Raw genomic sequence first — 13,073 nt, 5'->3', positions numbered from 1 at the left:
CGCGGCAGGGGCGGGCGCAGGACTAATGGAGGCGGGGTGGGGCGGGGCGCGTGAGCGTGCGTGACGTCAGACCACGGGGAGGTGGCTCCGTAGTGCCGGGGCGGCCTCAGACACCGCTCTGACGCCGCTCTTCGCCCTGCGCTGGGAATGGAGTCGCGTTCTCTGTTTTGCCGTTGCTGCTGCCTTTGTGACGGGATCGCCTTCTCCCATCGAACCTTCTAGTTGCTTATTGCAGGTATACACGAAAGTGCTGAATTTTGTGTTTGCATCGTAACGAGACGCGTGTTGAACCCTTTAGTAATGTAGCAGTGTATTAGCTTCGTATTTCTAGGTAGACGGTAATTTTGTCAATGAAAAATTTTAACGGTGATAGTCACCCCTTGCCTGAGTCACTCTCCCTCGCGCGGCCCAGGCGTTCACGGCGGACGTTCTTGTTCTGTGGAGAATAACGGCTGCGACTGGAGATTGACGCAGAGTGGGCGGCGGTGGTAGTAAGTTTGAACCAGATATTTTGAGTAATACAAAATAAGGTTTCTTCTAGTCTAACTTCCATTTTTCCCCCAGCTGGGATAGATGTTTAAAATATTACCAATGGCCTTTCTAGCATCTGTTGAAATAGTGACGCCGATTTGTGTGTGGTCTTTTAAAAACAAATCCTGCGTCTCTAGCTCCTAGCTTCCTCATCTTCAATTTTGTTTTGTTTTTTAATCAAATAGATTAACTAGAGGTGTGTTTGTTTAATCTACTTTTTTTATTTTCAGAGACAGATCATAAGTTTAATTACTATATTTTTATTTTCCCTTGACACTAGATTTATTAAAATTGTATGTAGGCCATCTAACACAATATGAGTGTCAAAGATAAGGTTAACATCAAGATTTGGTACGTAGATCCCACCCAAAGTGTATGCAGAAGTTGAAGAATTTCAATTCTAGCTATACATTAATTGCAGAAAGAGACTTAATTAAAAAAAAAAAAAAGTAAAAGGGAAGGCAGGATGTCACCCAGAATGCCAGCCAACAAATATTATTAGGTTAGAGATGATTGCAGTTACCTCTTCGAGAACTGGATAGCTCACCTCCTCCCTACCGCTTTGAAAATCACCTCCACATTAACTTTTCTCCTGTGACACAACTAATCTCTTCTGTTTTTGTTAAAATTGTTCCCCACCTTCCAAAGTCTCCTGGATGGTAAGTTGCACACGCCCCTGCCTCTTTTTGAAAATTACATTTGTTTTTTCATTACTTCTCTCACCATACATTTCTTTAGTTCTTAGCATATGCCAGTCACAAGGGCAGAGATTTGAGATACACATCGTAAATTAAATGAAAATATGTGCTTATCAGTATTTTATATAAGCACCGTCTGGAAATTCTACTTCGGACAATATTTAAGTAGATATGAGGCTTACCTTCTGGAAAAGGGATTACAAAATTATCCTTATTAATTAACTAAGTCCCCAAAATGAGAAGAGATTCAATTACTATCAATAATTTGTAGTAAAGTGACTGAAAATGGAATATATAAGCTAATAGATTGACTTGCTGTCCTCAACAAGTTAGCACATACTTTTATTTTTAAAAAGTCTACACAATAGGAATAAAATAATTAATTTTAGCTAGAAATATGTGTGAACTATATGAGAAAAACTTCAAAACCTTACTAGGCAATGTAGAAGAATAAAGGATGAGTAAGAATAAAAACATTTGTTTATAGATTACATTAAATTGTCAAGAAAATCTGATATATATATATATTTTTTTTTTGAGATAGAATTTTGCTCTTGTTGCCCAGGCTGGAGTGCAATGGCGCGATCTTGGCTCCCTGCAACCTCCGCCTCCAGGGTTCAAGCAATTCTCCTGCCTCAGCCTCCCTGATAGCTGGGATTACAGGCTCCTGCCACAACGCCCAGCTAATTTTAGCTCTTAGCATATGCCAGTCACAAGGGCAGAGATTTGAGATACACATCATAAGTTAACGAGCGACAAGAGCGAAACTCCGTCTCAAAAAAAAAAAAACATTATTTTAAGGAAACAAATTTCTTATTGTTAATATCTCTGTTGTGCCTATAAGAGACTCTTTTACTTTCATCAGCAATACTCTTTCTGGCATGTCTCATGTCAGCCAGGACTTTTAATTCTTCTGGCTATGAAGCAAGGTTGGGACTATGATATAGGCCATCTTTGTCTGTATATGTGCCTCTTTGTCTCGTAATGAACATCCAAGAACGTTATTTTTTCCTCTTTCCACACAATATCTCCTTGCTGCCTGATCCTAACATTTCCTGTTCAATATTTTATTGTGAAAAATTTTGAGCATACGGCTAAATTATAAGAAGTTTACAGTGGATACTTATAAACCTTCCCATCTAGACTCTACCATTAAAATTTCACTATCCCTAATTTTAACAAATACCTGTCTGTCCCTATTTTTATCCATCAGTCCATTGTATTTTTTTATTTTTTTCAAAGTAAATTGACATGGGTACATATTCCCTAAAAATTTCAGAATGCCTGTGTATTAACTAGAATTCTATATTCGTTTAGGTTTTTCTTTAGATGTGAAATGTACAAAACATGAAAAGTGCAAATCTTAAGTGTACATTTGCTGAGTTTTGACAGATGCAGCGTCTTTGCGTTTTGTATATTTACATATTATCTTTGGCATGTCTATTGGCTACTGAGTTTTAACTTTGTGGCTGCTGGATCCTTTTTGCTCATCATACCTTTGCTGGGTCCTTTTTGCTGAAGCATATACTGGTAAACCTTTTCAGAACTTGAAGAGACTCTGTTGTCTTTATTAATGAACTCTATGTCCCCAAATGAAATGCTGTGCCTGACCAGGTTGTGCCTGTCATTGTGAGTGCTGGTTAAGTATAGTCAGATATCAGAGTGAATGAATGTGAAGTGCTAAGCACTTTGCTAGCCTCTTCCCAGGATTTAGAATGAGATTGTCCTAATTCTCAAGTGGTTCACTATCTCATAAGGGAGACAGACAAATTTTGGTACCGTAAGGCAGTGTTGAAGTGCTAGGACAGGGCATGGGCAGAGTCCTTCGTGTTTACTGACGATAGAACCACTGATTCTCTCTGAGACAGTGGGAAGGCCTCACAGCAAAGATGGCATTAAAGTGATCCTTAGAGAATATGGGGCAAATGTTGTGGGAGTTAAGTTGAAAAGGGTCAATAGTTGTGAAACTTGTACGCTAAGTGATTGGAGCTGTGCTTTGGAACTGCTTGTGCCTCAAATAGTAACTTTCATAGCCTTCTTGCTGATACTTGAAGCTTCTTTTCAGCCCATCTCTGCCCTTGTGGCAGGCAAAATAATGGCTCCCCAGAGATATCACCAGCACCTGGGAATATTTTACCTTATATTGCAAAATAGAATTTGCAGATGTGATTCAATGAAGGACTTCAAGATGGGGAGAGATTACCCTGGATTATTTCGATGGGCTTAGTGTAATAACAGGGGTCCTTAAAAGTAAAAGAGGTGGGTGGCTGGGCACGGTGGCTCACGCCTGTAATCCCAGCACTTTGGGAGGCCAAGGCGGGGAGATCACCTGAGATCAGGAGTTTGAGACCAGCCTGGCCTACATGGTGAAACCTCGTCACTACTGAAAATACGAAAAAAAAAAATTAGCCGGGTGTGGTGGCGGGTGCCTGTAATCCCAGCTACATGGGAGGCTGAGGCAGGAGAATCACTTGAACCCGAGAGGCAGAGGTTGCAATGAGCCAAGATCGCGCCATTGCACTCCAGCCTGGGCAACAGAGCAAGACTCCATCTCAAAAACAAAAGAAAAGTAACAGAGGGGGAGAAGAAGGTGAGCATTCAGGGAAATATAACCGTGAAAGAAAGGCACAGAGAAATGTATCATTGCTGGCTTTGCAGGTGGAGGAAGGGTCAGGAGCCAAGGAGTGTAGATGGCCCAGACACTGGACGGGGCAAGGAAACAGATTCTTCTCTAGATCTTCCAGAAGGAACACAGCTCTGCCAACACCTTAATTTTAGCCCTCCGAGACCTGTATCAGACTTCTGACCTCCAGAACTGTTATATAATAAATGTGTGTTGTTGAAAACCATGAAGTTTTGATAATTGGCAGTGGTGGAAAACTAATACAGCCCTCTGTCCTTGAAGAGTTTACCAAAGCAAAAATGATCTCCCTTACTCTTCTTTGGCACTATATTTTGACTTTTCCTCAGAATAAAAATGGTGTGATTATAAATATTTTTCGTGACCACATCTGGTAGAATATACGGACTTCATTGTAACATTCATGTTCACAAACTGAATTGCAGTCTTTGTCTCCTAGGAGATTTTACCATTTGGAGGTGAGAAGAAAAATATCCTCTTTGCAAATGTAAAGCTCACATTGTGGAACGGCTGTTGTGCTTTCTAACTCTTAACATTGGACCTTTTCTCATCGTTGTTCCAGTTTCCTCTTCCCCAGGAAGTTTTACAGATTTCTGCAACCACATTCTTTTTTCGATTCTTTTCATGTCCGTGGTACTAGACTTTTAACATCTTTCCATGGTTAACAGTCTGCTTGAGGGAGGGAAATTATTCTCATAGTTGCGTTCCTAACATCTTAAAAAGAGCTTCTCAGGTAGGGGACACTCAGTCACTCTTGATAGCTACCTGAATGCCTTTTGATCTTAGTGTGTGCATATTGAATTGTCTTTTGCCTTTCATGGGTCTGCCTTGTCTTACCGGGAAGATTATTGGATCTCAGAGCCTCCAGACTACCTCTCATCTTTTGCTCTTACACAGCAGTGACCAAATAGTAAATTGGGCTCCAAACTCTGCACTGTGAGCTGGGAAAGGGCACTTATTGCTCCCTGAATACCAAGATCCATTATGCTGCTGCAGCCAAAACAGGAAATAAATAATGCTGGACATCATCAAGCAGAGGATTTGAAACAGCTTTCCTCTGTGGCGTTGCAGTGTTCCAGGACTTCATTATATGAACTGAGCCTACCTTGCCTTCTCATCTCTGGAGGCTCTTCACTTCACTACTCATGTCATCACTCCTGTGTGTCTCAGACTTCCGCTCATGACCCAAACAGCACAGCCTCTGCAAACTTCAGTATCGCTCTTTGTGACTCTTACCCCTTGTTCTCCTGGCTCTTTTATGTCCTTATTCTCACTACTGTTCTTGGAGGTTCTCCTCAAATTTGTCACCTCCTTCCTTGACTCATGTCTATACCAAAACTACATCCTGTTGTTGATTGCACACATTTCTCACATTAGGCATTCTTCCTTCCCTTGCTCTGCATTACCTGCACATATAGAAATCCCAGCCCAGAACCGCTGCACAGTGTGCCTTTTCTTCTGTCCAGGCAGCGAATGCCGCTTGAGGAAATCACAGCTAGGCAGACAAGTGTGACAGACATACTCTCCATAACCTCAGCTTATCTTTTGTCAGCAGCTTTTGCTAGTTTGTCACTGCATGGCCCAAACCTTTATCACTGTCCTCAATGATCATGGCCTCCTGTTGTTCCTCTCATTGTTAGCATATAGCCTTGCTTTCTTTTTTGACTCACATTTTTATTGAACTGCCTGCTAGTTGTCAACATCCCACCTATCCTGACTTCCAGGAGGTAGGAGAGAATGAAGCATCCTTCTTCCTTTACAAATCTGATACTTCATCAGAGATTTGACCCCATCCTTTCCCCCTTCTCTCTGCTCTAGCTCCAACTCCCTTGTCTTAATTGCTTCCTCTGTTTTTAGTCTCCACTCTGACCCCACCACCTCTTCTACCTGCCCTTTCTCTTCCTTCTCCACTTCCAGACTTTTCATTCCTATTGTGGAATTTGTCTGCTGTTTCCACCAGCATATTGAAACTGATCTCCTCAAATTATTAGTGAAGGCTTATCTAACCAATCCAATACCTTTCAATCCTTAATTTATCTAACGCTATTTTGATCTACCTGTCCTTGAAATTTTACATATCTTAGATCTCTCTATTTGGTGGTTCTCTGCCTCCTTTTTGGGCTTCTCTTTCATTTGCTTCCTAAATGTTGATTTTTCTCTATAATCCTGGTCCTACCATTTATTTTACTCTTCAAGTTCTCTTTGGTTGGTTTTATGCCGTGGTTTCATCTGGTAACATCATTACGTGGCACTATTGAATATTACTGTTTCTTGGTAAGCTTTATATGAAATATATCACAGAGTTGTTGATAGTAACATATGGTCCCCCTTAGACTCCTTTATTCATGTGTTTACTTAACCTATATCTCATAGCAGGAGAATATAGTTACTCTTAAATATGTGACAAAAGACCATCCTCCTCCCAAAAAGCTTGTCCTGTTTGAGTATATAGCCAGGCAGCCTGAAAGGATTCAGATAGAATACAGATGTGGAAGGCAGATGACGTACATCTGGATAACCGTCACATGTAAATACAGCCTCGTAGATGCCACTTCACTGTGTTCATGTGGCCTACTCACTATGTTCAAAACCAATCACATCACTTCTCTGATACCTAACCCTTCTGATACTGTTCTCCATTTAGTCACACAGAAACCTGAGAGTCATGTGAAGCCACTAGCCCTTTCTCACACCCACATTCAGTCAAAATCCAGGACATACTGATCATACCCAAATCTACCTGCTCTCCATTTCTACCATCATGGCCTTAATTTGTGTTCCCAAATCTTCTAGATTAAAGTATTAGCCTCCTACCTGTTTTTTTTTTTTTTTTTTTTTTTTTTTTTTTTTTTTTGCTACTATTATATCTTCCTCTAGTCTATTACACAGCTACCCCAGAAGAGCACTTGGAAGACACTAATATTGTTTCCTGCCTTACAACATTTAGGAAAGAGTCCACATTTCTGCGAATGGCATTCTTGGCTGGCTGTGACCTAGATCTGGCCTTGCACACCTCTGGCCCTGTTTCTTTTTGTTCCCTGGCCTAAACTATATGCACTAGAAGTATTGAACTTCTTCCCCTTACACATAATCTTCTCAGGCACTGCCTTTGCTCACGATGTTCCCCATCCTCCCTTACCTACCAAACCAGCTCTGACACTCAGTCCATTCCTCCCTGAAACCATTAGGCTGTATTAGAAACCACCTTCTATGCTCCCATGAGCCCTTGTCCATTGCCATTATTATAGCAGTAATCAAACTCTACTGTAAATGTGTGTTTTCAGTTTCTTCAACTAGCCTCAGCTGCTTGAGGTAAGGAATTAAAATGCCTTGTTCATATTTCTCCTCAGGCCCTGATACAGAGCTAGGAACATAACTGTTCGGTAATGATTTATTAAAATGGCAGAAGTTCCAAATCTATACCACTAAGATAGTTATTAACTTACCAGGTGTTTCCTCAAAAATAAACAAAACTTCTCCCAGTATCCGTGCTCTGAGAATGACTGTGACATTTTAGAGAAGTCAGTATTGGCCAGTCACATAAAAGGATCCTTTGTGATGGATCTGATTACCTCGAGAATGGTAGAAAGCTGGAATTAAATAAATAATGGTTTACATCTGTGTTTCTCAACCTTGGCTATACATTCGTTTGTACCAGGTGGAGCTCTTAAAAAAAAAAAATCCTTAACCTCTTCTCAGATAATTAAATCAGAATCTCTTGGTGTGGGACTCAGGTATCAATAAATGCCAAACACACTTAGCAATTCCACTGTGCAACCGGAGTTTAAAACCACTGGGTTAGATAAAGGTTTGAGTGAGTTATCTAGAAGTAGTTGCTAAGGGAAATTAGAATTGAGTGAGACCTAACCTAAGCTATTCATAATTATGGTAGTTATCAGAATGGACCTTATATGCCTGTCTAAACCAGCAACCTTAGTGTAGTTTTGTTTTTTTTAAAATGAGATCCTATTGAAAATTTATTAGTGACCAGAAATGTTGAGACCCTGCCTAAAAAAAAAAAATTAGCCAGGTGCAGTGGCTCATACCTGTAGTTCTTGCTCCTTGGGAGAATCACTTGAGCCCAGGAGTTTGAGACCACAGTAACCTCCCTAGGATGCCAGTACTATTTCCAGATATGTCATTAGATTAACAGTATCTCATTATATTGACTTGTGATTGACTTCTTTGTGATTCCACACATATGTCCTAATCCTGCCCTGTGCAACAACTCAGAATATTATTCCGAGGAGAGGATGTGCAAATGTGTGAAAACTATTTTTTTGCTTCCTGTAAGTGATTTTTTTTCAGGCTGAATATTTCCAGTTACTTCAGCCTTTGCTTATCTTGAAAAGTAAGCTCTATGAGGGAAGGACCCATGTCTGAATGGCTACTACTCTATTCTTAGCCCCTAGAATAGTACTTGGCATGTTGTAAGTACTCAGTTAATGTCTGGTGTAAAAAGGGATGAATAAAGGAACCATCTGGGTTCATTCACCTCTTTATCTGACTCCTTAAAAGGAAACTTGTACTCTTATGATAACATCCATACAAAGTACATATAGCATCCACTTGTATATCTTAATTTCCTTAAATAGTATGTCATTGCCTTCATTGTCAGCTAAAATTTGTAACTGATCTTTACTTGTATTGCTGGTGAAAGGATTAAAAACAGGGTAAGGACAGAGACCTGTAGCTGATGTCAGAGACCTCTCTTCATAAGGATATGACCCTTTGGTCAGCTAATTGTGGATCTCTCTTGCTGTACTGTAATTCAGTCATTGTTGCTGCTTCTTTTGGTGGCTGTAGGAGCAAAGAGTAAGAAACACTAAAACTTCCTGGAGAAATTAGGTAATGACGTAAGAAGGGATAATGTTTGATCTTGCAACATGGATAAGGTTTTACCAAGAGACAAGAAAAGGAAGAACGTATCTGGCATAGGAATAGCATAGATAAAGATGTTTAGGCAACTCAAGTGGTTCAGCATGGTTATAGGGAAATGTATGGTAGTTTGATGAAACATTTAGGGCTTAGGGAGGTAGAAAAGCCACAATCACAGAGCATCCTAAATCCATGCCAAGGACTTAGTCCATTTTTCTATATGTTACTGGGAGACCAAAAGGGAATTTTAAACAGGGAGTGAAACTCCTGTGTTTTACAGAGATGATGTTGCTGCAGACACTCACTGGAGTGAGAGAGACCCAAGGCAAACAAGTCAAGTAGGAGGTTTCTAGCTCAAGAATTATGAGGGCCTGAAGCATCATGGCAGTAGGAGTTGGAAGAGATGGATGGAAAACACTTAAGAGGGGGAATTTACACATTGTGGTGACTGATTGGATGTTAAAAAGAAACTCTAGAAAGACACTTGCTGGTTGGGCACAGTGGCTTACATCTGTACTTTGAGCACCTTGAGAGGCCCAGCAGTTTAGGAGGCCAAGGCACGAGGACTAGTTGAGGCTAGGAGTTCTAGACTAGCCTGGGCAACATAATGAGACCCCTATCTCTGCAAAAGAAATTTTTTTAATTAGCCAGGCAGGGCATGGTGACTCACACCTGTAATCCCAGCACTTTGGGAGGCCAAGGCAGGAGGATTGCTTGAGCCCAAGACTTTGAAAGCAGCCTGGGCAGCATAGTGAGATCCTGTCTCTACAAAAATTTAAAGATTAGCTGGGCGTGATGGCATGTGCCTGTGGTCCCAGATACTCAGGAGGCTGAGGCAGGAGGATCACTTGAGCCCAGGAGGTCAAGACTGCAGTGAGCTGTGTTTGTGCCACTGTACTCCAGATTGGATGACAGAGTAAGGACCCTGTCTCCAAAAAAAAAAAATTAGCCAGGTGCAGTGGCTCACAACTATAGTTCTGTGTACTTGGGAGGCTGAGGAGGGAGGATCACTTGAACCCAAGAGTTTGAGGCTGTGGTAAGCTATGATCATGCCACCGCACTGCGGCCTGGGTGACAAGAATGAGGCCTCGACTTTGAAAAAAAGAAAAGAAAGACACTTGTGTTACTGGGTCACTAGACGTCTTTTTTTTTTTTTTTTTTTAAATCTTACCACGTGTCAGGCACCATTCTATGTTTTACAAATACTAACTCATTTAATTCCCACAGTAACCGTATGAAGTCAATACTATTTTATCCCTCTTGGTCTTGAAAACCACTGTTTAATGTATTTTGTCTGTTTTGCTGTCAGGGCATTCCATCTTGGCTGGAAGCAGAAGTTTATAAACATTGCATTTTAAATTTATTTTAAATTTAGATTTTTTAGATTTCCATTTTTTTGACTACTAAATTTGACTATTTCCTATATGTTTATGAAGGGGTGGCCTGCCCCTCCACACCTGTGGGTGTTTCTCGTTAGGTGGAACGAGAGACTTGAGAAAAGAAATAAGACGCGTAGGCCGGGCGCGGTGGCTCAAGCCTGTAATCCCAGTACTTTGGGAGGCCGAGACGGGCGGATCACAAGGTCAGGAGATCGAGACCATCCTGGCTAATACGGTGAAACCCCGTCTCTACTAAAGAATACAAAAAACTAGCCGGGTGACAAGGCGGGCACCTGTAGTCCCAGCTACTTGGGAGGCGGAGGCAGGAGAATGGCGTGAACCTGGGAGGCGGAGCTTGCAGTGAGCTGAGATCCGGCCACTGCACTCCAGCCTGGGCGACAGAGCCAGACTCCGTCTCAAAAAAAAAAAAAAAAAAAAAAAAAGAAATAAGACGCGTAGACAAAGTATAGAGAAAGAAAAGCGGGCCCCAGGGGACCGGCGCTCAGCTTACAGAGGACCCACGCCGGCACTGGTCTCTGAGTTCCCTTAGTATTTATTGATAATTATCTTTACCATCAAAAAGTTAAGGGAGTAAATCAGCAGTAAGACATATAGATAAAGATCTTTGTGACCTGAAGAAGTTCAAGGAAAATGCTGTGCCTTGAGATGCATATGCAAACATCTCCATAAACCTTTTAGCAGCATTGCTCCAGCAAGTCCCACCTTATTCCTAAAGGCGGTTTTCTCTTTGCTCAGTAAACAAAGCACACAATGGGTTTTACACGGAGATGTTCCATTGCCCAGGGACGGGCAGGAGACAAATGTTTTTCTCTTACTTGAGATTTAAGAGAATGGTGATGACCTTTAACCACAAGCAGCCTTTAGGCACTTGTTTAACAAAGCACATTCTGCACCGCCCAAAATCCATTAAACCTTAAGTCACCACAGCACATGTCTCTTGCAAGGACAAAGTTGGGGGTAGGGTCACAGATTAACAGCATCTCAAATACAGAACCAAATGGAGTCTCTTAAATCTACTTCTTTCTATATAGACACAGTAACAGGCTGACCTCTCTTTTCCCCACATGTTTACATTTACATTTCTTTTGTACTTTGTTCCTGTATATTGTTTGCTCTGTCTTCTGAAGATTTAAGGGTTTCCTTTTCAGTTTTATGCACTGTCACATAAGTAAAAACAATATGGTTTCTGTAAGAGAGCATCTTACAGCAGGAGAATTCTGGAGATCTGCAAAGGTTCTCCCTCAAGTATTCAACAGAGCACAGATCAGTACTATACATATGAGGAAACTACTTGAGCCAGGGAAAGAGTCCTCTAAAGGATTATTGGGAGCAGTATCTGTTGTTCACATAGGGCTGAGAAGAGTGTCTATTCCCACCAGCCAGACTGGAAAACTCTTCCAATTCCTGAAGCATTGGATAGGTCGTGTCTACCTGATCAGTATCTATCAAGAAGGTCTTGCTTCAGTGTGGGGGATAATTAGCCCTATACTAGGCACTGCTAAATCTATCTAGCAAATTGTGAAGGAAAGACCCAAAAGTATCAAACTGTTTCTAAGTAACCTAACTGCATCCTAAAAGAAAACTTAAGGAAATTTATAGTAATATAAAAATACCCAGCATCCAGTACGATAACATTCACAGTATCTGGCATCCAATCAAATTCACCAAGCATGCAAAGAGATGAAAATATGGCCCATAGTGAGGACGATAATAATGATTTGAAACTCGTCCAGACTTAACATAGATCTTACTATTAGCAGAGAAGGACAGTAAAACATAGTTATAAATGTATTTCATATTGCTAAGAAGGTAAATACAGCAATAGAAAGAACTAAAAAAAATTGAGATTCTAGGGAGAAGACCCATATTATCTGAAATGAAAATACACCAGGGTAACAGCAGATTACATTTCTAGAAGAAAAGTTGGGTGAACTTGAAGGCATAGCAATGTAAAACTATCCAAAATGAAGTGCAGAGAGAAAAAGGAAACCAGAAAAAAAAATGAAAAGAACTTGAATAAGCTGTAGATAGCATCAGGTAGCCTACTGTATGAGTAATTGGAGTCCCTGAAGAAGAGAGTAAAGGAGAGATGGAGAAATATGTGAAGAAATAATGACTGAAAGTGTCAAAACTTAATGAAACTATAAACCCGCAAAATCAAGAAGCTCAAGAAACCCTAAACACCAGAAACATGAAAAGTATACCAAGGAAAATAATAATCAGATTACTCAAATCAGTAAAAGAGAAAATCTCAAAAGTAGCCAGAAGGAAAATACAGAGGAATAAGGGATTACGTTGGATTTCTTACCAGAAATAAGACGTCTAAGAAGAGTGGAACTATATCTATAAAGTACTGAAAGAAAAAAAAACTGTCTACCTATTAAATAGAATTACACATTCAGGAAAGAACGTCTTTCAACAACAAAGGTAACTCAACCTATAGAGTGGGAGAAACAGGCCAGGTGCGGTGGCTCACACCTGTAATCCCAGCACTTTGGGAGGCCGAGGCAGACGAATCACCTAAGGTCAGGAATTCAAGACCAGCTTGGCCAATATGAACCCCCATCTCTACTAAAAAATACAAAAAATTAGCTTTGCTTGCCTGTAATCGCAGCTATAGGCTGAGGCACAAGAATTACTTGAACCCGGGAGGTGGAGGTTGCAGTGAGCCAAGAGTGTGCCACTGCACTCCAGCCTGGGTGAAAGAGTGAGACTCCATCTCAAAAAAAAAAAAAAAAAAAAAAAAAGCAGTGGGAGAAACTATTTGCAAATCAGGTCTCTGATAAGGGTTTAATATCTAGAATATACAAAGAACACCTACAACTCAACAATACACACAACCCAATTGTAAACGTTGGCAAAGGACTTGACATTTCTGTAAAGAAGATACACAAATGGCTAGTAAGCACATGAAAATATGCTCAA

General features: G+C 40.7%; 1 protein-coding gene across 1 annotated transcript in view; it reads left to right on the top strand.

Moving 5' to 3' along the window:
- The first annotated feature begins 73 nt into the window (after positions 1-73).
- The window catches only part of ZNF10 (zinc finger protein 10), a 31,712-nt gene continuing 18,712 nt past the window's right edge, over positions 74-13,073 (top strand). The window contains exon 1 of the mRNA XM_010378598.2: positions 74-235. The gene's annotated coding sequence lies outside the window, so the exon portion shown is untranslated. The remainder of the gene's footprint in view (positions 236-13,073) is intronic.

This window comes from Rhinopithecus roxellana, chromosome 10, assembly GCF_007565055.1.
Source record: "Rhinopithecus roxellana isolate Shanxi Qingling chromosome 10, ASM756505v1, whole genome shotgun sequence".
Classification (NCBI taxonomy): Eukaryota; Metazoa; Chordata; class Mammalia; order Primates; family Cercopithecidae; genus Rhinopithecus; species Rhinopithecus roxellana.
This window is presented reverse-complemented; position numbering and strand designations above follow the sequence as displayed.